The sequence below is a fragment of the Orcinus orca genome, chromosome 16, assembly GCF_937001465.1.
Source record: "Orcinus orca chromosome 16, mOrcOrc1.1, whole genome shotgun sequence".
Taxonomy (NCBI): Eukaryota; Metazoa; Chordata; class Mammalia; order Artiodactyla; family Delphinidae; genus Orcinus; species Orcinus orca.
In genome coordinates this window covers 63,921,815-63,948,629 of record NC_064574.1, presented here as the reverse complement: position 1 = coordinate 63,948,629, position 26,815 = coordinate 63,921,815, and the positions used below count along the sequence as shown (strand labels likewise).

The 26,815-nt window shown below is 45.0% G+C and overlaps 1 long non-coding RNA gene across 2 annotated transcripts in view; it reads left to right on the top strand.

Moving 5' to 3' along the window:
- The window catches only part of LOC117198749 (uncharacterized), a 350,606-nt gene that overhangs the window by 303,774 nt on the left and 20,017 nt on the right, over positions 1-26,815 (top strand). The gene's annotated exons all lie outside the window — the stretch shown is intronic.

Sequence of the window (26,815 nt, the reverse complement as noted above, 5' to 3'; positions counted from 1 at the left end):
CAAATGCCTCCTTCTCAGGAAGGCTCTACCTAATAATCACCTTAACACAGGATGCCCCTCCCCACTCCCCCCGGCCCACATTTTCTGCATCTCTCTTCCATGCTTTAATTCACAGTATCTTACATTTTCTTCTGTGTATTGTCTGTCTTCACCCAGTGGAAAATAAGGTGAGTGAGTGTGGAGATTTCGGTGGGGGGTTGTCCTGTTCTGTTCAGTAGGGTATTTTTCATGCCCAGAATAAGGCCTGGCACATAGAGATAGATATTTATTTAGTAGGGTATTCATCGTGCCCAGAATAAGGCCTGGCACATAGAGATAGATATTTATTTAGATAGTTATTGCCCAATAGATACTTCCTCTGAGAAGAATGGACAGATGAGGAAATGGAAAGACATAATATTAAAATAATTTACCCCAAACTGCAGATCTAGCGTGTGGCAGGGCAGAATTAGAAGCCCGGCAGTTTAACATGAGAGAAGACTGTGTTGTCACCTAGATTCCTTCATTTCCTCATGTCTTGACTGTTTTCCTCCCAAGTCGAGTGAGAAGCAAAAGAAATCTATGCACCCATCTTAGTCCATTCGGGCTGCTTACAAACAACAGAAATTTATTTCTGACTATTCTGGAGGCTGGGAAGTGAAAATTGGACTCAAGATTAAGGCACCTGGCAGATTCAGTGTCTGGTGAGAGCTCACTTCCTGGTTCAAAGATGGCCATCTTCTCCCTGTGTCCTCACGTGGGCAAAGAGCTCCCTTTTATAAGGGCACTAACCCCATTAGTGAGGGCTCCACCCTCATGAGCTCATCACCACCCAAAAGCCCCACCTCTTAGTATCACACTGGAAGTTAGGCTTCAACATTTGAATGTTGAGGTCAGACAAACATTCAGCCTACAGCAGCACCTTCCCCTCAGAAAGTGAAACTCCTGTCCAGACGTATCCAGGGATCCAATGAGGCTGTGTGAGGGGGTACTGTTCACAGACACCTTCGGTGCCCGGACCAGCACACCTTTGGCTGACCTGATTTCAGATGTGGGCAGCTGTGTGCATGCTCCAGATGTCTCACCTCAGGTACAAACTACAGGTGTCTCCCCCCTCTTCCAACCCCCCACTTTCTCTGATCAAGGGGCTCAGCGCCTGCACAGAATTTACCTGGCTGCACGCAGGAGGTAGTGTCCCTGGGCACTAGCCCTCAACCAATGGGCGTCGGGGGAGAAATGTCCCAGGTCCACCCTTCCTGGGGTGAATCTGAGGCATAGTCTACATGGGTCTGCAGAGGGTCTTTGCACGATTGCACCCACCGTGGTAACAGCCCTACTCTGCTGCCCGTCCCTCCTTCTCCACCTCACTCTCTCCTCTCACTTCTCCTGGCTCCTAGGTCACCTCCCAAGTATATTTCCTGCATCCATGCCCATGTCTCAGGCTCTGCTTTCATGGGAACCCAATCTAAGAGGGTGAAATCAGACAGAACTGGCTTCAAATTCCAGTTCTGCCACTTGCCCCTGGGCATCATCCTTAACATCCTTGCACCTCCCCAGCGAGTGGAGATACTAATATGCACCCTGCCTGCTTGTCAGGAGGAGGAAGGCATGCATGTAATTGCCTATCCTAGTGCCTGGCACAGCATCGGCTATCAAAAAATGGAAGCTGATGTTATGACGTGACTGATATTTTTTATTACCCATCTTTGTCTTTCAAGGCAAGAGATGAGGAAGAGGAAAGGGCAGGAGGAGGGATGTCCTGGGGGAGGAGGATGAGGGACCCTAACATCCTCATGTTCCAAAGCTGCCACCTTTCCCTTTCCCTGGAGACTTAAGGTCTCATCAATCCTTCAGTAAATACGCTTCTGACATATTCCATCCACCCAGTGTGTTAATGTGTCTCATATTTATAATTAACACTCACACGGAGTTTTCAACGTGGCAGAAACTAGTGCATGTTCTCGACATTGTAATAAGTTCTTTATCCCTATTGCACAGATGAGGTGTGTGAAGTCCAGAGAGGCTGGCCAACCTTTGCAAGGTCACACAGCTAGGAAAGAGCAAAGCTGAATTTGGACCTAGCTGGTCTGCTATATTGGCTCTTTGCACAAGATCAGCAGAGCCTAAGAAGCAGTTGGCTGCCATCCCAGCAGACTAGGGGGAAAGAGACATCATTTCCTTATTTGGTGACCTAATAAAGGATGCATTTAGCATAAAGCAGTGGTCCAGAAACTCCAAGCTTCTCTCCTCTCTGCAAATTTTCACCCAAGGTTTTCACCTCTGCTCAGACACTTCGGCCTCCAACTTCTTCCCCTGGCCAGCTGAATCTCTCTGCAAATAACAAGACTACGATATTCCTGTTGAAGAGAAGACTGTAGTTTTATAGAAGCTGAATGGCAGGAACCATGGAGCTTAAATGATCAGGCTGTGATGGCTCCCACTATCAGGCAGGTGGAGAGAGAGCGCCAGATGGCAGAAGCCCACTTCCAGGAGCTCTTGAGCTCTCTTCCTGTCAACGTCGACTTACATGATAGATTCGAAGTGGAAAACGGGAATTCAAAATTATAGACAAAGATGACAGTTTAACAAAAGCAAAAAGTGGGATTAAAAAAACCTAATGTTTTGCTAAGTAAGTCAGTGCTGGGAACAATTTTACCAGGAAGTAAAAATAAACTCTAGTTTATATGCATCATGGAATATGTTACGTCTTTTCTCCCGTGTGTTTATGGCTGTGTTAGGGCAAGAGCTGTACCAAGACCAGCTGGAGGCACTGCATGGGGATTAGAGATGCAGGATGTGAAGTCAAATGGCCTGAGTTCAAATCCTGACTCTTACCAGCTGTGCAGTCTTAAGCAGGTTTGGAATCCTCTCTAAACCTCAGTTTTTGCATCTTATAATTAGCCTTTTGCATAGGATTATACTGAGGAGCAGATGAGGTAATCATCTAATCAGCACAGTACCAGGCACATGGTAAACTCTCGGTAAGTGATAACTATTATGATGACAAATTTATAAAACGGGTGAAATCTTATACCTGGTTTCGAAGATGTAGACACACAGAAGGGATGACTGGATCTGGTTCTCTGATGCGACTTTTAAAAGTTGATGACAAAATGAAGAAATGATTAACAGCAATGATTAGAACCACCTCAAAAATAATCTGAACAGGAGGCCATTGAATTTACTAATTGTTTTTCCTACTGAAGACTGTAGCATAATTGTCCATAGCATTGATCTTGACTTCAGACAAACAAGGCTTTAATTTTCACTTTATTTACTAACCTTGGGCAGCTACTTAATCACTCTGAAACTTGGTTTTCTTATCTGTAAACAGGGGTAATCATAGTACCAAATTCATGAGGTTTTTTCTGAGGATTAACTGAGATAATATATGGAAAGCACTTTGCACAACAACCAATAACTTTTATCAGTAATTATTATAAACATGTATACGTGCATGTGTTCATAAATGCTTATAGCATGTAAAATTTTTTCGTTTGTTTTTTACCCAACAGAATCAATTTTACTAGTTCTTTTGAATGTCTGGGTGATGGAAACCAATAAGCTAGCTCCAATCAGTTGTCAGTGTCTGGGTTACAATGGTGTTGGGAAAGATTCTGAGGTCACATCTGGGCTCATTAGGAGAGTGCCCTGATTGACTACTGATGTCTGCCACTGGCATGGAGATGGAGAGTGGCAATGTTTTTTTAAATCACATATTGGTCTTATGGAATCTAGATTGTGGCCTTCTACTCATTTGCACTAAGGAAAGCTCTATTATCTTTGAAGCGCGATATGATTTTCTTTCAATATCTCTCAGAAAGAATAAAGTTATTCTACCAACACTTATTGAATGCCAACTCTGACAAAGCATCTGCTAGGTGCTGGAGTTACAGAATTGAATAAGACATCACCCCTCAAGGAGCTCAAGTTCTGATAGAGGAGACATACAAGTAGACAGGAACCTTTGCTGGGGAGAGAAGTGGTCCCAGAGGGGATCTGGTGAGAGGGATCGCTGTGATGCGTGGAGGATGGAGCCATTCACCCTGTGTGAAGCCAGCTGGGCCAGGAACAGGGGTTGGAATTGGGGCTTGAAGAGTGCATGGGAGTTGCCCTGGGATAAGGTGAGAAGGGCATGGGAGTGTACGTGTGTGTTTGGGAAGGACACCTGCTGGTTGGGGTGACGGCTGCATCTGGAAATGGGGGAAAGGCCTCTTAGAAAGGGAGTTAGGGCCACTTACAGAGAGGCCTGGGTTCGGGACCAGGGCAGATTCTCCCTGTGTCCTTATTTGATTGGCTCCAGGTGGCTCCAGAGAGTGGAGCGAGTCCAACAAGTTCTTCTCCTTCTTCACCTCCTCTGATTTCCAGTTTGACTCAAACCCTCTCTCTCTCTCCTCTCATTTTCCCCTCCTCTTTCTCCAGCCTCACACCTCCATCTCTTTCTTTCCTCCTCTCTCTCTCCCTCTCTCATCTCTCCCCCCATGTCTCTCTCCCAAGTGTGTCCAGTTCTTCTCTATCTCCCTCCTCTCTCCCCCATCTCCCTTTCTCAGCTCTCTCCCAGCCATTTCTTCCCCATCTCTCTCTTTTCCATCCCCCTCCCCATCTCTCTCTCTTTCTCCATGACTTCCTCCCCGCCCATTTCTCTCCCTCTCTCTCCCTCCGTTCCTCTGGCTGCCTCTCCCTCCCTCTCCCCATGCCTCACTCTGTCTCTCTCTCTCTCTGTCTCTTTGTCTCGGGATGTGCATTTTGGGTCTCTTTCTCCCTCTGACAAGTTCTTCTTTGGCTCCGTGCTGTATCATTTTCCTTAGCAGGTGAGATTCTCTGGCATTTCTAAGTCTATTTTAAACACTTTGTAAGGCTTGATTTAAAGGAAAATCTGATTTTCACAGTTTGTGCATCGGTGCCTCAGGGGACTCTTAGTTTGATCATGTCCTGGAAAGTTAGTGACACAGCTCAGGCTCTGGGAGCCCGGAGAGGGGTGGGCCGGTGTGCTGTCAGCTGCTTCCTGCAGAGGGGCCTCTGGGCCCCTCACGATACAGTGCCTGCCTTGTGTTTTCCCCCAATTTTAACATGCATATAAATCACCTGGGATCTTGTTAAAATGCAGATTCTGATTTAGCAGGACTGGGGCAGGGCCTGGGATTCTGCATTTCTCAAAGCGCCCAGGTGATACTGATACTGCGGGTCTATGGCCCACATTTTGAGTAACCAGGATGTAGTGCGTGTGTCATTTAGAATGTTTCTTCTGCCACAAAGCACTCTAATTTCCACTTGGCAGACAGAGTTGCCCCTCCTCTGTGCTCCCACAGAACCCACAGAGTCTTCTGTCGTATTTCCAAAGGGCCTCTTCCCATTTTAGAGTCTAACAATCTCTGTCCTTGTCACTCTTCAGTAGACCGAATGCCACTCTGGACTTGCCATGGAAGAATGAGTAAACAAAAAGAACATTCCAGGCCAGTAAGTATAGTAGGACCATCGCAGGCCACGCACACTAATGCTCCCTTCCCCGGTGGGGCACTGATTGCTGCTGTAAAAAGCAGTGGCTTTGCATCGATGGGTCACAATTCTGGCCTTGCCCAGCAGAAACATGCTGCCCTGGGATCCTTTGAAACCCTGGACGGGTCCCACATGCAGGAGATTTGATGTTTCCTCACTAGACTTCAGATGAGCTAGGGATCTGTGTAACTTCTTCCATTTTTTGTAATTGATCTCATTGTGTTCAACATCCCCACCTCTGGGATGCCTGGGATAGGAGTTCAAGAGGTACTGGTTTTACGTCACTTTTTCAAGCTAACTCAGTCCTGGCAAAGCATCAGTCAACAGTCAAAGCCCTCTAGGGTGGTTGTCTCCTCTCTCGAGGGCTCTTTCTCCTCCATCTCTCGAAGGTGGTGTCTGCCCTCATGAAGGTCAGGTGTTTCAAAGCCAAGGAGAAGTGGTCTCTGTCCATGTGCTGTTCCCTGTCCTCTCTGGCTGCCACTGTGGGATTCTGGGTCTTGTCTTGGCCCTGCGTGTCCCGTGCTGGTGTCCACTGCAGAGTGACCACTGTGATGGTTAATGTTATGTGTCAACTTGACTGGTCTAAGGGATGCCCAGATAGCTGGTCAAAAATTATGTCTGGGTGTGTCTGTTAGGGTGTTTCTGGAAGATGTTAGCATTTGTTATTTTATTTTATTTTATTGATGTATAGTTGATTTACAATGTTGTGTTAGTTTCTTCTGTACAGCAAAGTGACTCAGTTATATTAATACATATATATATTCTTTTTCATATTCTTTTCCATTATGGTTTGTTACAGGATATTGAATATAGTTCCCTGTGCTATACAGTAGGACCTTGTTGTTTATCCATCCTATAGATAACAGTTTGCCTCTGCTAGTTCCAAACTCCCAATCCTTCCCTCCCTCATCCCCTCTCCCTCTTGGCAAACACAAGTCTGTTCTCTATGTCTGCGAGTCTGTTTCTGTTTCGTAGATAGGTTCATTTGTGTCATGTTTTAGAGTCCACATGTAAGTGACATCATATGGTATTTGTCTTTCTCTTTCTCACTTTTTTCGCTTAGTATGATCATTTCTAGGTCTATCCATGTTGCTGCAGGACGTTAGCATTTGAATTGGTGCACTGAGTAAAGAGATCCACCCTCACCTATACAAATGAGCCTCACCCAATCTACTGAGAGCCTGAATAGAAGGAAAAGGCAGAGGAAGGGGAGATTTGCTCTCTGCTTAAGCTGGGACATCCATATTTTTCTACTCTTGGACATTGGTGTTCCTGGTTCTTGGGCCGAGACTTACGCCATCGACTTCCCTGGTTCTCAGGCCTTTGGACTCAGATTGAGTTACGCCACCAGCTTTCTAGGTTCGTCAGCTTGCAGACGGCAGATTATGGGACTTCTTAGCCTCTGTCATCATATGGGCAATTCCTCTAATCAATCAGTCTCTCTCTCTCTCTCTTCATATATATATACACACAGTGATCTCCAGAGAAGCAGAACCTATATATATCCTATAGATATATGTCCTATTGGTTTTGTTTCTCTGGAGAAATATATATATATGGAGAGAGTGAGAGAGAGAGACAGGGAGAAAGAGAAAGAGAAACTGTTGTCTCATGATGGGCATTGCTGGACATCGCTCCCTTCTCTTTGTGTTTCTGCCATAATTATCCCAATCTTTCCTTTCCAGGGCAGTGGGCGCTCTGGCTGAGGAAAAGACACATTCGTGTATTTCAGAAATGGTTGTAGTTCTGTCTGGGGCAGTGCCTAGAGCAGAGTAGCTGATCCGTAAACACGATTCCTCCCGATCACTGCAGAAGATACGAGAGAGCTTCAGCGTCTAGAAACTTTGATTGGATATGAAACCCATCCAAATGGCGTGAGATATTCTGAAGAACCACCTCTTCTGTGGCAGGAAACAAGTTCTGTCTCAGAGACTGAAGCCTGGATCTTGAAAAAGGGCCTCAAACCACGACAGCACGCAGATGTGGCCAAGCTGCTCTGGGACTCCAAGGCAGCTGGTTTCTCAGCGATGCATCCCCATCCCACCTTTATTTGACATTCAGCTGATCATTTCGGAAGAGCCTCCTTTTCTCGCCATGGCTGCAGCCAGCAGACAGCATTTGTCTTCGATAATCACTCTTTACACTCTTGTTTCTAATTCCTGCTTCCTTGGAGGCAGAGCCAGCAGGCAGCCCTCATGGTTTCTCGACTCTCCAGCTGGCATTTCTGAAGGACACTGTGAGCCCACTTCACTTCCGCTGCCTTTAACCCTCCCGCTAAGTTCATGGCTCATGAATGAATGAGCAGCAGCATTTCCCTGGCCCGTGGGCTCCCCACTGTCACCGGCAATGGGCACTCACCATCACCAGAGAGCAGGTGTTCTGAGAAGCCTGAACGAGCTGTGGGTGGTGAGACAGACTCTGGGCTTGGCTCTGGAAGCTTCAGCTCAGAACACTGAGCTGAACCATCTGAGGCTCCTCCAGGAAACAGGTTGTGCAAATCTCTCTTCCCCCTCTCTGGGCTCATGCATATTCATTAGTAGAACAACTCCAGGCCGAAGATAATGATTCATGCAGGAAGCGCCGTTCTGAACATTATTATCTGGGAGTGACAAATCAATTTCTAATTCAACACGTGTATTGGACAAATAGATCACAAGAAATTTAAAGTCAAAAGCATCCTTTGGAGTCATGCAACTTCTGTTGCAATGTAGCGTAAAATGATAGAGGAAGAAATCTCCCCACTGGTGGGCTGTACATAGCTGTTCCCTTCAGAGCAAAGGAGAAATGAAAGGGACTGAGATTTCAAACACCACTTGAGTCTACAATAGAAGCCAACAATAATGACTGAGAATGAGACAACAATGACAACAACAAAGAGCCAGCCACTGGCACGAGCTATACCACTGTTTCGAGTTATTACTTGGGGATGAGCAGAATCCTCCTTTTCTTTCCCCAGGCTGGTAACAAAAATGGAGTGGAGGCCAGTTGGGTTCATTGGATGCCCAATACGAATCAGAGGGCAATAAATGCAAGGCAAGACTGAAGAGGGAGTGGTGGAATTGATTTGAGCTGCATTTCAACACCAGTTTCATGTTGAAGTTTTCATTTACGGCATGATAATGTGATCGCTACACTCTCTGCCCGTCTGCAAAGATTGGCCACTTCCACTTGTCACAGCTGACAGTCAAGTATAAAACGGCTACTGCCAAGGAGTGGCAGCTCTTTGAAGACTGTCTTAAGCCATTCCTTAAAGTTCTGTATTCCTTTCATCACGGCCACCCCACCCCCAATCCCTTTTCTTTCTAAGCATTCATCCAAAGCCCATGGCAAACTCATAGCCTTCTAGAGCCTAGATAGCTACTCTTGGGTTTTGTGGGGTTTTTTTTTTTTTGAGCTAATAATGACATTTTAGAATATTTATAGGTTCCAGGTACTGTGATAAAGCATATACCTCTATGTCCTCATTAAATTCTCACAACAATCAATGACAAAAGTGCTAATATCCCCAACTTACTGATGAGGAAACTGAGGCTCTGGAGAAGACAAGTGACTTGCCCAAGTTCATGCAGCCCATGATTGGTGGAGGCTGGAATAGAGAGCAGGTCTGCGTGACTTTGGAGACCACACTCTTTACCACAAAACTATGTAGATCTAATGTTGGGGAGGGGTGTCTTTTTAATGATGAGTACACAAATCTTGACCAAGTGGAACCCTGGTGAAGGATCTACTTGAGACCTGGACAATCAGGTCCCCTGGCCTCTTTCAGCTGCTTTCCATCCATGGGACGAGGTGATGATGGGGGCCAAGGAGATGTGGTTATCTTAGACCCATATTCTTGCTACATCATGCTCTGGAGAACCAGGCTTTCAATCTCCCAGCTCAAGCTCAGCAGAAAAGCTTTTGTTTTTCTGTCTCAACTCTGATTAAGTCACCTGCCCCTAGTAAACCAATCACCAAGGCCCAGGGATGTGGTGCTCTGATTGGCCAGGCTGAGTCACATGCTTCCTGTTGGAGTTGAGGATGGCATCACCTGAGTGACGTGGTCTGAGAACACAAGGTGGTATAACCACAGACGAAGCCTTGCCTGCAAAGACAGCTGACCGTTGACTGCCCCCTTTTTGACTTAGACACAGCTCTAACAAAACAGGTGAAATGTTTGTGATGAGCCGCTGCTTAATATGACTTCACTCTTTCAACATTTATCAAGAGCCAGATATTTGCCAGTAATCTCATTTAAATCTCACAATGGCCCCATGAAGTGGATGCTACAATTAATTATTTTGCTCACGTCACAAGAGTTTAAGAGAGATTAAGCAACTTGGCCAAGGTCATGCCTCTGGTAAGGCAAGGCCAGATCTAAATCCATCTCCCTGATCCAAAGGTCCCAGTACTTAAGCACTCTGCTATTTTCTCACCACATCAGAGGGCATTTATGTTGGTTCTGCAAAAATATTGTGTTGGGGCTTCCCTGGTGGCGCAGTGGTTGAGAGTCCGCCTGCCGATGAAGGGGATGTGGGTTCGTGCCCCAGTCCAGGAGGATCCCACATGCCGCGGAGCGGCTGGGCCCGTGAGCCATGGCTGCTGAGCCTGTGCATCCAGAGCCTGTGCTCCGCAACTGGAGAGGCCACAACAGTGAGAGGCCCGCGTACCGCAAAAAAAGAAAAAAAAAAAATATTGTGTTGGCCAAAAAGTTCGTTTGGGTTTTTACCATAACAGCTTATGGAAAAACCCAAATGAACTTTTTGGACAATCCAATACCTCGTGGTTTAGAGTTCAGGCAACACAGTGAGAGGAGCATTGATAAACTGAAGCATCTTAGATGGCCAGGATGAAAGTGATGGAGGGATGGATGGAGAACCTTTGTAGGAAGTGAGTCTCTTTATCAAGGAGAATAAAAAGACTCTTGGGGGAATGAAGAGACCCTTCAGATCTCTTGAGAGCCATTGGGAGAAGGAGGAATTAGATGTGTTTGGGGTAGTTTCAGGGGTGGACACATCACATCTTCAAGCTGACAGATTTTTTTTTAATTAATGATGTGTGATTTTATTTAAATAATGAAAGAGCAGAATCAGGAAAAAAATAAAAGCAGTTTGAAATTCACCCTAGTAGTTTCACCAGCTTTCCCTGCCCTCGCAGCCTATGAAATGTTAGAGTCTCAGGTAGATGGGGACTATGATAGCAGTGGGAAGCGACCACGTCACAAGGAGGTTACTGATGGGGGGTGGGCAGGCTTAGAGAAGAAGCCACCTGTCCTGCTTTTCCCATGAGCAAACAACGTGCCTCAGCCTCCTGTGCTGTGTGGCCCTTTTTCTCTGGGGAGCAGGTAAGTTCCGGTTGTGAAGCTGTTGGATTCCAGTCGCAGAATTTTCTCCTGTGGCTGTAAGTCCAGGCTCTTTCCTGAGATTTTTCTGCACTTTCTGTGTCTTTCCTTCAGGCTCCGTGGACACTGAGCACCCGGAGTCCTGGACATAGAGAACATTTGGGTGTTGCAGCTTTGCTGGTCAACCTGTGAGTTCTCTTCTCGTTCTTCCCATGGGCCTTTTCATCCAGGTTTCTAGTCCTACAACACAGGGTCATCTTTCTCCTCATTCTGCTACCAAATCAATCCAATGTTCTTTAGCTTTCAGTATCCAGATTGAAAATCTCCTTATTTTGATTGGATTGTTTAGATTGCTTGCTTTTAATATGATTAGCAATATATTTGGATGAAAATTCCTCTTGCTCTTGTTTTCAACTTGTTCCCTCTACCCTATTTCTTTTTTTTTTTTTTTAACATCTTTATTGGTATAACTTCTTTACAGTTTGTGTTAGGTTCTGCTGTATAACAAAGTGAATCAGTTATATGTATACATATATCCTCATATCCCCTCCCTCTTGCGTCTCCCTCCCACTCTCCCTATCCCACCCCTCTAGGTGGTCACAAAGCACCGCGCTGATCTCCCTGTGCTATGCGGCTGCTTCCCACTAGCTATCTATTTTACATTTGGTAGTGTACATATGAATTGACAGATTTCTGTGCAATATGGAGGGTGAGCTTTCTAGAACAGCACTTCTTAAATATAAGTGTGCATGAGAGCTTGTTAGAACACAAATTCATAGGCCCCATACCTGGAGGTTCTGATCCAGTAGGTCTGGGGTGGGTCCTGGCCATTTGCATTTCTAATATGCTCCCAGATGCTGCTATTTCCCGGATCACACTTTGAGTAGCAATGCCCTAGACCAAGGGTCAGTCAACTTTTTCTGTAAAGAGCCAGAGAGTACATATTTGAGGCTCTGTGGGCCAGTCTGTGTTGCAACTACTCAACTCTGCCACTGCAGTGTAAAAGTAGTTACAGACAAAATGTAAAGAAAAGTGTTCCAATAAAACTTTATTTACAAACACAGGCAGCCAAGCCCTTCTGGTCAGTTAGGCTTCTTAGCTGACAGCAACGAAAATCACTGGGTAGTTTAATGAGACAAGGACTTCCTTACCTCTTTCCTTGGCAGGTCACCATTGAGCCTATCGCAACCATGGGCCATCACCTTGCCCAATGTTACTGATCCTTTAAGAACACCCAACATCTCCTTTCCATTGTACCAAGTCATCTCTGCATCTTTGATCTCAGTTGGAGGAAAGCAAAAAGGGATGTGCTCCATCTCTGCCCATGTGACGTCTGCGCACGTGAGCAGCCCTCTGGAGCTGGAAGATGTCTACACAGGTGTAACTCATGAGCGACAGAGTGCTGGCAAAGCATCCACATCTGAGTGAGCTCCGTCCTCCCACGTCCGCCACCTCGACAAGATCTGCCCTAGAGCTGACAGATCCAGACCCTTGTGCCAAGAGCCTGGGAAAGGCTCAGGCCCAGTCAGACAAGTCTTCAGGTCTAGAGCAGAGTATATGATTGAACCCAGCTCAGGACCAAACTCCAGTTCCTTGAATGCCAGAAAATACTTTTCTCCAAAAACTGAGTCTTTACCAAATCCAACTTACCTATTAGTTTGAGATCACAGTGACTCTGTTGGTTATGACATCAGATAATCCCAAGTGCAGTCTCCTGGACGAGAACTGGGACCTGTTTCAAAGATTTCCTTGAACCAGCCTCATTCTACTTCTAAGCCCCAATCAGCTATGTTGAACAAATACATACTCACGCGCGCACACGCACGCACGCGCACACACAGAGATTTCATTAAAGAATATTTGTCACGCACACTCAAGGAATCTCCAAAGAATCTGGCTTAGAGGCCGTAGATTCAGAAGCATCGCTGAAACGGCACCACAGCCTTGTGCAAGGACAATGACCAAGGGGCTTACCCTGACCCAGACACCCTGGTCCAACGGTTGGCACCAGGCAGGGAATGCTATTGCAAGGATCTCTGTCTTTCTGGCCTCTGGAAGCTGAGCATTCCTGCTGCTCCTCTCCCCAGAGTGGATCCTTGGGGACAACCAGCTTCCTCTTCAAAGTCTTGCACAGGTATGGCTGATTGGAGGAGTCTATGCCACATGCCTGTATCGTTGCTGCAAAAGTTGCCGGGAAAGAAAGTTTTAAGCTTATACCATAAAGTGGAGAAATCTCCCAACCGAAAAGGATATGCAAAGGAGCAGAGTGGTCAGAAAGAATGCCCACTACACCTCCTAAGACAGATTTTGGGGATTAGATTCAATGCATCTAGGGCCCCAATCCAGGGTTTCTTCTACTTTTCCCCTCTTCCCAGATTAACTTCACTTTCACCCGTGTCCTATGTTCTTTAGCCCTCAAAGCATATGCTATATTACCAATCACTCCCCACCCCCGGCCCCTCAGGAAGAGCTTATTTCTCCTAAGACTGGAATGTGCATTCTTAGCAGTGCAAAATTTGTTTTCCTCTTTCCTGAAGAGGAGGGAGTCTCCAGTTTTTAAAAACACATGACAGGGCTTCCCTGGTGGTGCAATGGTTTAGAATCCGCCTGCCAATTCAGGGGTCACGGGTTCGAGCCCTTTTCTTGGAAGATCCCACATGCCGCAGAGCAACTAAGCCCATGCGCCACAACTACTGAAGCCTGCACTCTAGAGCCCGCGAGCCACAACTACTGAGCTTGTGTGCCATAACTACTGAAGCCTGTATGCCTAGAGCCCGTGCTCTGCAACAAGAGAAGCCACCGCAATGAGAAGCCCACGCACCGCAGTGAAGAGTAGCCCCCGCTCGCCACAACTAAAAGAAAGCCCGCGTGCAGCAACAAGGACCCAACACAGCCAAAAATAAATAAATAAATAAATAAATTTATAAAAACACGTGGCAGGAAGCAGGAAAAAAATCAAGAAAGAGATGAGTTGAGCAATTCATATTATAACAGGTCATCTCCAGCTCATGTAAGAATCCAAACTGAAAACAAATTGGTTTAAATTGCGACAAGACAGCTTTCTGACGTTCAGGCTTGTGGCAACATGGAATTCTTTCCTGGAGATCTCTAGGGAATTGGCTGGATCCACCAAGTTGGCCGGCATAGCTGAGACATAGTTGGGTGTGGAGATAGAGATATACATTAAGTGACTCTCACATGTCCCTGCTAGCTTTGCATGCACGCTGTTAGTGCATGGTACCAACTGCACAGGATGAAGGTGCAAAGCTAGACATTCCAATGAGGCCAGGCACGTGAGTGTATGTGCGCCTGGTGGGGCGGTAGGGGGGCAGGGGTGCAAAGTCAGCTGGAGCCAGGAACAAAGGACTGATCCTTGGTGTGGCTTAACTGCTGCCGATTCTCCCCTCTCCATCCCAAATAAGTTTTGTGATTGCTAGAGAAATTGAAATTGCCAAAGAGGGAAGTTGGGGTGTATGCGAATATTTTCTCTGACTCCTACTTAAACACTGGCAACTTTCCTGAGACTATAAATGTGATTGGGGCTCAGCCATTTCTGTCTTTGTAGCCTATGAAAATAAATTTAGTCCACAGGGACTGCAATCACCGCCAAACCCCCCAAGTGTGGGCTCTTCTTCCACACTGAGAAAAATAACAGTTAATTAGGCTGCAACACCCAAAGGAAAGTGAACTTACACCACCAAGCGCGGGGCACCATGCAAGATGTTGCCATGACAACTGGCATTTACCGGCTCTTCAATTTTAATGTATCAAAGGCTAGGGATAATTTCCTAGTGAGAATACATGAGGGTGGATCCCCCCCCCCCCATTCCTTCTGCCAGTCTTTTGCCAGTACAGGAGCTCTATTCCTGTGGCAACCCGTTTAAAAGGAAGCCTTATGAGAGCATTCAACACCAGGCATGGTACTTCTGGAAATGCCCTCTGCCTTGGGAGGCCCAGGGAGGGTGGTACAGCCTGCTTCTCAGAGTCCAGGCTGGGTGGAAAGATTCCGAGGCAGGTGAAGTGTGACCTGTGAATCTTTGCCCACATTTCCAGGTGAACTTTCTGTTTTCATGAACTTTCCTTCCTTCCTCTCTCCCCTCCTTCCCTCGCTTCATCCATTCCTTCCTTTCTTTCCTTCCTCCCTCCCTCTCCTTCCTTCCTTCTTCCTTTCCTCCCTTTCTTCTTATTTTGTTGAGTGCTTACTCTGTACCAGGCACCTAATAGGCATCACCCCATTTATTCTTCATAACTACACTGTAAGATAAATATGATTCTTATGTTACAGATGAGGGCACTGAGATTAAGAGAGGTGGAATGCCCTAATCACATAGTAAGTTGCAGAGCCTGGATTTGAAGGAACTCAGATGTCGCTACCCAGGGCCCTCATACGCTCTATAAATAAAGTAAATATGTTTATTATTATCATCATTGCCCTCACCGCCATGTACTAGTCAGCTATTGCTGCATAACAAACATCTACAAAATCTCAATGGTATACAATAATAAGCATCTATTTCACTTCAGGATAGGGTGGCTCTGATCCTCATGTGTTTATTCTGGTGCCCAGGCTGAAGGGGAGGCAAATACCCAGGGAAAGCTCTTCTCATGGTGATGGTAAAGTTATAGAGGGTCTGCCCAACCACACAAGCACATTTCAAATCCCTCCTGTGTCATGTCTGCTAATATCCCATTGACCAAAGCAAGTTGCATAGTTGAGCCCACAGTCAGAGTAGGAAATACACCCTCCCTTTCGTAGGATGAATTGCAAAGTTTTATGGCAAGTGTGTGGATACAGAAAGAGGTGAAGAACTGGGGTCCAAAAGATCATAGAGTTATTGTTGTCATCATCCTCATCCTCATCCTCATCCTCATCACATCTATGGACCAGGCCTCTCTTTACCTTGATCTGTGTTTAAGTCATGAGTGATTTCTTTACTAAGCTCTTCAATAGTACCAGTCATTACTGGAGCAGCTAGTCATTCAACTGGATTAAGTTTTCCATTAATTTTTTTTTAAAGAACCTCATATATTGGTTTATCATAATTTAAAAAAATATTGTGGTGATTGTAGTTCAATATAATGTTTCTTTTGAATCACTATGTACTTCACGTTATACATCTAAAAACCTAATTTTTCTGAGATGGGGTTCATAGGCTTCACCAGACAGCTGAAGATTTCTTCTGCACAAGAGTATTTAAGAACTCTTGGTCTTCATCGTGTTTTTCCCTGGCACAAGACATCAACTTGATTTGTAATCACAGCTCTACACATTTGTAGCAAGCTTTACAGTTGACAAAGTCTCTTTCCCCCATCTTTACATTTCATCTGCATAGCTATGGGGACCCACAGGTGACATACCCACATAAGGTTTCTAATAGCCATTCCTTTGGTAAATGAGGCATTTAACCAGAAATTGCAATAATTTCAGTACCTGAGCCTAATAAGTGCGGAGTGGTCAATTTTACTTAGAGAAAATCTGAAAATATAAGAAAGTAGACTCATTGTTTTAAAGAAATAAAAGCTATTTAAATTTTGTGTTCATTCTCTAAATTTCCACATTTGCGAACCTCAAAATGCTCAAAACACCTTACTTGTTCAGAAACAAATCAGGAATAAGGACAATCTTGAACTATGAAATATAATGAAAATGCAGGATTATTTCTTATAGGTTCAACCAGGTACAAAGTGCTTTAAAAATGTTTGCTTAAACATTCCCTTGCAATTTGTTTCTATATTACTGTAACCTGAGGAAAATATTTATTTGTCTTTTTTTCATAGAGTTCTTACTAGCCACTCCATCTCCAGCATTTAACACAATACCTGGTATAAGTATAAGCTCAATAAATGTTAAATGAATGCATGAATAAATGAGTGGGAATTTTTGGAAGGGCAAATCCCAGCTCTGGAATAGCTCACATGGCTCATAGATTCTAAATCCATGGGTGTTCTCTATTAGTAGGTAATTCTGCTGAGAGAGGTGGGGCAGATCTGGAGTAAATAGAAAAGCAGCAGATGAACAAGGCCATTCTTGTTTCAGTGACGCATTGGTACAAAGCGATTATTTGTTTTCTCTAACACAATGTAAAAAGTGCTAATGGGATTAGCCTTTTGTGATGAATACTAATATGATATGAAAATGAATGCTAATATGCAATGTGAAATGGCTAGCAAAGGAGAAAATTGCTAATAGAATTCAGTGGACCTCAGTGACAAATGTTTTGTACATCCCTCTGGTCTGGCCAAAGCTATTCTCGTAGCACAGGAATGGCAGTAGGCTGGGGGGAAATCATAGCATATGAGTTGCTTGGTGATGGGTGGATTTCAGTTGCTTCCTCTGAAATCACTTCTTTGTAGGTGGGGATGTGAGAGAAGGCATACACAGGATAACCACAAACATACCCACTTGGGCTTGCGGTGTGTGGAGGATCCAGTGGAGAGGTCTCCACAAGGAAGCTAGAGCATGGCCCTTTCCACCTCTGTGTCAGGCCTTTGAACTTTTCCAGTGTTCTCTCCCATCTATCATGCTGGTTGGCCTTATTACAACCTTGGGCAATTATGAGGCAGGCATGCAGATGGAAAAGTAGACACAGAGAGAAGTGTCTCACCTATAGTCACAGAGGTGGCAGAGCTGGGGCCCGATGCTACTTCTGGGTCTTCCCCTGGCTCCCGCATGTCCCCCTCCCATCTCCCCACCTTCCATCTCCTCTACTTCTTCCTCCTCCAGCTTCTCCCCTCTGCGTCTCCTTCCCTTCCTACCAGCATACTGATTTTCCCTCCTTTTGTTTATGGCAGGAGATGGCTTAAATAAATAACTTAGGTTGGTTTAAAAAAATCAGTCTGTGCTAACACAGGAAGTGACCAGGTTCTGATCTCCGGTTCTGAGACCAGTGATGGCAGCATAGGGTGTTTTAACTCAGATGGGTGACGCAAAGAACTCTTGGAAAGTGAAAACTTTAGATGAAAGTCTTCAGGCAAAGGAACTATGGAAGGAACAAGAGGAGAAAGCAGAGATAAAACACTTAAAAAAATTCTGATGACCCAGATGCGAAGTGTGATTCCTTTGAGGAAGGGAAGTTGAGGCACCACCTCAGGGGCAGAGCGAAGAGGATCTCGCCCTACACGAGAGAGGATTCCGTGGAAGACAGAGGAGAGGACGATGATTCTTTGGCTATCAAACCACCCTAGAAAGTGTTTCAGGAAGAAAAGGCTTATCACAGGAGAGAGGAAAAGAGAAATGTAGGCATCGAAGTCATTCGAGGAATAGGACACCAGTGGACATGTGGTCGATAGGCTGCATCTTTGGGGGGGCTGCTGACTCAGAAGCCACTATTCCCCGGGAAGGTGGAAATCAGTTAGCTCAACATAGTGTTTGAGGACCTGTGGACCCCCAGTGAGAAAATCTAGCCTGGCTACAAAGACCTCCCCACAGTCAAGAAGATGACCTTCACCAGCACCCCTGTAACAACCGCCTTTCTCAGACCTGGGCTTCCACCTGTGACCCACTTCCCAGGGTGGAGGGTCAACTCGGAAGACAGCCTCGTACACGAGTATTTCCATGAGATCCCCCAGCCCTATCGGCCCCCCAGTGTCCCCGATGTGGCCCATCAAGAGCGAGCAGCAAAGAGTGAAGTGAAGAGTGAGGAAGGCCTGGCTGGGCGTCGGCCTCCACAGACCAGGGGGCCTCAGCTGCAGGCCTCGCCTTCAGCCTCAAGTTCTGAGGTTCAGAGTGGACCCCAGGCCAGCCCTGGGGAGGGCCAGCTGACGAGGTTCGGCCAAGACTAGGGGCAGGCGCTGGAAACAGACCCAGATCCTGCCCGGACTGGACACACCTGCTGCTGGTTTGGGTTGCCCTGGGTTGTGACCCTGTAGTCTTGGATGGCTGGTCTTGTCTGGTCTTCCACGTTGCGTTTTTGTTTTATCTTGGCTTGTACATTTCTAGAATTAAATCACGTTTTCTTTCTCGTGGGAAAACATCGAACTTACTCATCTATCCCCTTCCTGCTCTCTCTCTCTCTCCTCCCCTTCCATCCATACCCTCTCCACCTCCCTTATCCGTCAGGCTCCCTCCACATTTTCCTCCTCCACTTTCTACCCCTCCATTGTTTCTTTCTTTTCCACCTCGTCCCAGTCTTCTCCTTTTCCCAAATCCTTGGCCTCTACTGTTTGTATCCAAGAATCATTTGCTCCAGCAAAAGCTAACACTTATTCTGAAAACAGACTTTGGTTTGGGAGCAGCTCATTTTGAAATCAAAGTTAGAGTGAAAACTTGGCTCAGGTGCTCATAAATGCTGCGAAGATACAGAAATTCTCTGAGCCTCAGATTCCACATCCATCAAATGGATTTCCTTAAAGGGTCGCTGCAAATAGCCAACCTTTAATTGCAACTGTGATTGCAGCTAGGACTATATAGTTATGTGAACTGTAATTGCAACTCTTCAAAAGTGGGTATGCGTGGGAGAGAGGAATGGGAAGGAAGATTGAAAGACTGAAAATGGCTGACTCGGGTGAATTTTTTTCTTCTTCAAAATTTTCTTTAATAATGTTGTTTCATTGTATTTCTATGGTTCTCCACCTTGTCAGGCTCAATGCCCTTTTTTTATAACTAATATTTTGTGACGTCCCCTTTACATGAAATGAAATTCATAGGTTATATAACTCACACATAATTTCATAAAAAATTAATAGAACGCCTTAACTATATTATACAGGAGAATAACAGAAAAGTAATTTGTATAAAATAATTTGTACTTCAATAGATAACTGCTTGGCTGTGAATATAGAAGAGATGATGAAGGCAGATTCTTGCATCTCTATCTAGACTCACTGTAAATGGGATGCTTGCAGAAACCAACTGACACAGATGTGTTTTGCTGGGGACTCTCGTACCTTGAGTGGCTTCGCCACCAGTGATGGGGGTTCCTGAAATAGTAAAGGAACTGCTCGTAGTGTTCTTTTTGTTTGTTTGTTTGTTTTTGTTTTTTTTGCGGTACGAGGGCCTCTCACTGTTGTGGCCTCTCCTGCCGCGGAGCACAGGCTCCGGATGCGCAGGCTCAGCGGCCAGGGCTCACAGGCGCAGGCGCTCCGCAGCACGGGGGATCCTCCCGGACCGGGGCACAAACCCGTGTCCCCTGCATCGGCAGGCGGACCCTCAACCACTGCGCCACCAGGGAAGCCCCTCGTAGTGTTCTTAATAAAACAAAGGGAGGTTTACAATTTAGTCCACAGACATTTCAGTATAAATTAAGACTGTGAAAAATGAAGTTTGTGTTTCTAGGGAAAGTAGACTTTATAAATAAATTTTTCATTGATTGAGTGTACAGAGGGACATTAGAAAGTCAGCTGGGACTTGGGCAGTTCTGCATGGGCTGAAGTGGTCCTCTCTGTGGCACGGATCCTCTCTGTGGCACGCTCTCAGTATGCATGGTACCGTACCTCCAACAAGCAGACAACCCAAAGCTTCCACACGTTTCCAAGATGCCTTCTGGGAGGTGGAATCTCCCACGCTGAGGCCACAGCTATGTTTTCATTAAAAAAAAGCGAATACTCCCGCTCTGTGAGGGCTTTGACAACCTCTGGGGTGGCGTCACTCTCTCTCTCTCTGAGGCTAAAAGCAGCAAGAATAGCGGCACTGATCCCACATCTAGAGAATTGAAAGTGAACTGATTTTTTATCATCTAACCTGACAGGTTCAGCACAGCTCTCCTGTCACATTCCTGTCTGTCCTCAGAACTGTTGAACAGAATCTTTCCACAGATCCGTGTTATTGCTAATAGGATTTGTCTTAAACTAAGTGTCCAGCCTCCTCTTGTTTCCTGAGACCATGGTGGATTCTCTCCTCTCCTCCCTGAGCCCAACCTTCATTGTATTTCAGCTAATCAAATAATTCCCTGCCAGATGGCAGGGAGAAAGCATGGCCCCTGGGAGAAATGATGGTGCTGTCACCAAAGGCTGGACTGGTCAGGACCAGTTTGGATTAAAGCCAGATACTCTCAAGGTGAGACTAACAGTGAGGTTTGCAACAGACAGTCCCATCTGGACAAAGCAGACGTTCCAGGATGCTGGGACTCTCCAGTGGCGAACAAGCTTTGGTCCATGCGATGGGCCTGTGGAAATCTCTTCTGACGTCAGTGTTCTGTCTGCTTCAGAGTTGGGGGGATCTTAGTACGGCTTGGGATTTCAAAAGGAAATGGTTTGGCTCAAGTGGAGAATTCAAGGTTCTTGAAAAAAGCTCTCTATTCACCCTGCGATTCTAGCACCATCCTGGAGGCTGAATCCTTTGTCCTAAGCCTTTTTTCCTGGAACGTATTATTGTTAAAAACAAGACAACACAGTCCCCAAATGGAGTCGCTTATGCTAAGCCCTACATCACCAAACTGAGATTCAATTTAACCACAGTTTCAGCCCTCCCAGAAGTGCAATCTTAACATAATCAGGAATCACGTGCTCAGCGCTAGTGAGGTCATCTGCTGATAGACCCTCACCAGCCCCTAAAGGGAAGTGACCTTGCCATGACCAATCCTAGTTTGTCTAGTATAACTTCCTTGTTCTGCTCCCTTCTGCCCATAAACGTCTTTCATTTTGTACAGAGGCTCAGAGCTCCTTTCTATGTGCTAGGTAATGCATGATTCATGAATCATGGAATAAAAGCAAGAAAAATGTTAAAAAATTACTCTGTTGGATTTTTTTGTTTGTTTGTTTTTGCGGCACACGGGCTTCTCACTGTTGTGGCCTCTCCCGTTGCGGAGCGCAGGCTCCGGACGCGCAGGCTCAGCAGCCATGGCTCACGGGCCCAGCCGCTCTGCGGCATGTGGGATCTTCCCAGACCAGGGCACGAACCCGTGTCCCCTGCATCGGCAGGCGGACTCTCAACCACTGCGCCACCAGGGAAGCCCTGGATTTTGTTCTTTAACGTTATCTTTGGAGGTTCTTTCAGTTGCTCCGCCAAGACTTTGGACTAAGCTTCCTATTCTTTAGAATCTGAAAGGAAGGTACAGCCCTGACCCTGGAAATTCCTCCTCCTCACCCTCCTCTAAAGTATTGCCTTGTAACATTTCCCTAGGGTTAGTTCCATCCAACCACTGAAATATTATCTAAAGATTATTTAAAAGTAAAAAACACTAATCACTGGATTAATTAGTGTGGCTACCGATTGTGTAAGATTTGGTTATTGTGGAGTGGGGATTGGATTGCATATTAATATTTAAGTCCTTTGGAAGTGGCACCGAAGGAAGACCCCTCCCCCAATCCTTTGGTTCCTCCCCAGCCCATCCCCCATGAGACTGGATTTCTTGGGGGCTCCAAACAGAAATCCCCTTATCCCAGGGAGCACAGATTACAGGCCGGTCTTGGACTTGCACTATTTGCATTTCTATAAAGGAAGGGCCTGGTATTATGTAACTGTGTGTGGGTTCTGAGGGCTTCTAATGGGCCTCCCTTTGTACAATTTCTTAGCAGCCAATTGAAGTTTGTAAGTTGAAACTAAGAAACTGGAGTCCATCACTCCCTGACCACACCTCTGAGTCTGGCCTGCCTCTAGGAAAGCTAGCACCTCCGCTTCTCTTCTCAGCAAAGCCCAGCAATCCTTGTTCAATCATGGTTCCTCCTGGGAAGAAAAAGCTAGGTAGGGACCAGCTGTGTTCTGTGGTTAGAACTTCAACTGAAGCCAGGGAAAGTCTTCAAAAGAGTTGACCTGCATTCATTCATTCTAAAATGAGGTGATGCTGCTTAATAGTGTTAAAGGAAAATTCAACTGAGTAAATTTTAAAGATCTAATTGGCTTTATTGAACAATTCGTAAATCAGGTAGCATCCCATCCAGCAAGTAGAAAGGAGCTCTGAGGAGCTGTATAAAATGAAAGGCTTTTAAGGGCAGAAGGGGGAAGGGATAAGGAAAGGGCTGATTCCCTCATCTTTCTCTGGGGGAATGGAGCGGGTCTATGTGGCAGATTACTGCATTGGCACTGTCCAGGAAATTCCAAACTGACTGGTTAAGGCTACATTCCTGGGGGAGGTTGAAACAGTAATTAGGTTAGGTATCAAGCTCTGGTTCGGTGGTGATGTGGGCTTAGCGCAAGTGACTCCATTTTGGGCCTGTTGTCTCTTTTTGACAATAGTCAAGAGTATCCTTTAGGGTCAGTAGGAATCTGGGCTCTGTCACTTATTAGCTGTATGTCCTTGGACAAATGATACTTCTGGGTTTCAGTTTCTTCATTTGTCACACAAGAACAAAAATTGTACTTTCCTCATTGGTTGTCTGAGAGCATTAAGGTACATCATACATTTAACAAATATTTATTCAGGGTTATAGCTCCCTATTTGTCAGGTACTATACTTGGTGCTGAAGGCACCAAAGTAAATAAAATAGACAAAAAATCCCTGCCCTCATGGGGATTATATTCTAGTAGGAATAGACAGACAATAAAAATATAAAAATATATAAATACTATGGAGGGAGATAGAGAAGCTGATGGTATTTGTGAGAGCATGGTGGAAAGTATCACTGGGAATGAGACCATTGGGCAAGACCTGAAACACAGTCCAACTAAAGACCTTTATATGGTGCACAGAGGTTGTAATATACATGTTAGCCATTTTTTATTCATTAACTCATTAATTTTGTTAGCCACTCATCCATTCACCTCCACATTCGTTCAGTAATTCAATGACTAATTCTCAATCACCCATCTATCTCTTCATCTATCCATTCATCCTTCAGAAAATGTCAAGTGAAGGGATATATGCATTGTGGATTGAATGCCCATCTTATCATCTGACCCGAGGTTCATTCAGGAGGAATTAGGGAAGGGAATTGAAGGCTTGGGATGGTTATTGATCAGAACATGGTGTATTAGAGTTTTTCACAAAACATAGGATAGAAAGAGCCTAAGTGGTTTCTTTTCAAGCTAACGTTTATTGAGAATATACTTTGCCATGACCTGTGATAAATGCTTTATATGCATTATCTTATTTAGCACTGAGAAGTTAATTTGTAGTTGCTACTTAATTTGTAGATGAGAGAACTGAGTCTTGGAGATAGCTAATCAGCCTAAGGTCAGAGAGTGATTGGCAAAGTTAGTATTCAAACTTGGGTTTGACTTCAAAATTCATGGGCTTACATGCCTGGGCATATACCCAGATAAAACTCTAGTTCAAAAAGATACATGGACCCCTATGTTCATAGCAGAACTATTTACAATAGCCAAGACATGGAAACAACCTAAATGTCCATCGACAGATCAATGGACAAAGAAGACGTGGTGTACACACACACACACACACACACACACACACACACACACACACACACAATGGAATACTATTCAGCCAAAAAAGGAATGAAATAATGCCATTTGCAGCGACAGGGATGGACCTAGATTTTATCATACTAAGTGAAGTAAGTCAGAAAGAGAAAGACAAATACCATATGATATCACTTACATGTGGAATCTAAAATATGACACAAATGACCATATCTACGAAAGAGAAACAGACTCACAGACATAGAGAACAGACTTGCGTTGCAAAGGGGAAGGTGGGGGGGTGGGAGGGAAGGATCGGGAGTTTGGGATTAGTGGATACAAACTAGTATATACAGGATGGATAAACAACAAGGTCCTAGTGTATAGCACAGGGAACTATATTCAATATCTTGTGATAAACTATAATGGAAAAGAACATGAAAAAGAATATATATATGTATAACTGAATCACTTTGCTATACAGTACAGCAAAAATTAACATAACATTGTAAGTCAACTCTACTTGGATAAAATTTTAAAAACAAACAAACCAAACCAAACCAAAACAAAACAAAAAAACAAAATTCATGGGCTTAGCCGGTTTACTGCAAGGACTCCACCAACTCTGGGTCCGTAAGCCAGTCAGCTGACCCCTTTTACCTTCATGTTCTCAGTCATCACATGTAAGATTCCATTTCTGCTCAAATCTCAAGGTTGAATGAGAGGACGTATGTGTGTGGACAGGCATCAGGAATTAGCAACCAGAAGGGGTGCCATGATTGATTCACTGAGCTCTGGCTCCAACACGCCTGAAAGGGCTTGTTATTACATGACCTTTCATTTCTCAAGCCTCTGATGATGGTAAGACAGCAGTCTGCATGCAAGGTGAATTTGAACTGCTACCTGCTTTCCAATTCCCCCTGGAAGGGCCCTTAGCAGGCTAAGAAGCTGGAAGAGGTATTTCACTCTGGTTTCCAGTAATTTGTTCTGCTCTGTGAACTTCTGTGTCTGCTTGTCCAATTTCATGAAAATTGGATTAATGAGTGTTAACTGGTGCTGCTTAGCTAGTTTAAAAGGGATAGTGTCGGGCTTCCCTGGTGGCGCAGTGGTTGAGAGTCCGCCTGCCGATGCAAGGGACACGGGTTCGTACCCCTGTCTGGGAGGATCCCACATGCTGCGGAACAGCTGGGCCCGTGAGCCATGGCCACTGGGCCTGCGCGTCCGGAGCCTGTGCTCCGCAACGGGAGAAGCCACAACAGTGAGCGGCCCGCGTACAGCAAAAAAAATAAAAAAATAAAAGGGATAGTGTCAAATGGAGGAAGAGCGTCCTGGTGTGATGGTTGGATCCCTAGGCTGCTAAGAATCAGGGTTCTGCATGAATGCCAATATCACGAGTTATTGTGGCAGCCTCCTCCAAGTTACTCTTCTAGAAGGCAGTATCACCCCGGAGACCTTTGAAAGGAGGAAGGACGCTTATTCCACTAGAACAAGGAGAGGATTTGCTTAAGGGACTGGTAGTCTTGGTCAAGATGTTCATTCATTCATCAAATCTTTTCCAAGCACCTGATATGTGTCAGGCTCTGTGTTGGGCTCTGGAGAACCAGTGGTGAATAAAACAAATTTTCTGTCCTCATGAAGCTTATGTTCTATCTGAGGTAGGTAAACAATAATCAAATGAATATATGATTTAATGTCAAGCAGCATTTCCATCCGATGCTTCTATATTCTCCACTAAGTATGAAAAAAAGTTTGTCTTTTTTTAAAAAACAGCTTTATTGAGATATAATTCACATACTATAGAACTCGACCATTCAATGGTTTTTAGTATATTCACACGTATGTAAAAATCATCACCACCGTCAATTTGAGAACGTTTTCATCACCTCTGAAAGAAACTGTAACCTTTAGCTATCACCATCTTGTATCCCAACCCTCACCTCCAGCCCCAGGCAACTGCTCATCTACTTCCTGTCTCTATAGGTTTGACTATTCTGGACAGCAAAAAGGTCTTTTGAGAGTGAGGGGGCAAGGAAGGAGATTTTATTATCTCCGCCTCCTAAAATGAGGCCTCTTGGACTCAGTTTCCCTTGGAGCTTTCTCCAAGGAAAGATGCAAATTTCCATAGCTTTGGTGTTTGGAGGTGGTAGGGGGTGCTGGCCAGTGTCCTGACAGAGGCATGACAGAGATATTGCAGGTTCAGTTCCAGACCACTGCAATAAAGTGAATATTACAATAAAGCAAGTCACACAAATTTTGGGGTTTCCCAGTGCATATAAAAGTTATGTTTATATTATACTGTAGTCTATTAAGTGTGCAATAGCATTATGTCTAGAAAAATTATTTGCATACCTTAATTAAAGCATACTTTATTGCTAAAAAGCCTAACCAGTATCTGGGCCTTCAGTGAGTTGTACTAGTAACATCAAAGATCACTGATCACCAGCACAAATATAATAATAATGAAATAGTTTGAAATATGAGAATTACCAAAATGTGACATGGAGACATGAAGTGAGCAAATGCCGTTGGAAAAATGATGCAGTAGACTTGTTTGATGCAGGGTTGCTGCAAACCTTCAATTAAAAAAAAATGCAATATCTGTGAAGTGCAATAAAGTGGAGCAGAATAAAATAAGGTGTGCCTGTACACAGTTACTCTTTTATTATCTTACCTTCCACCTCTGCACCCTGCCTGAGGTTACATGCTCCCAGCCAGAGTATGCATGCGCAGACACAGAAGACTCCTGTGCCCTGTGCCGTCACATCTGAAAGCAGTAATAATCA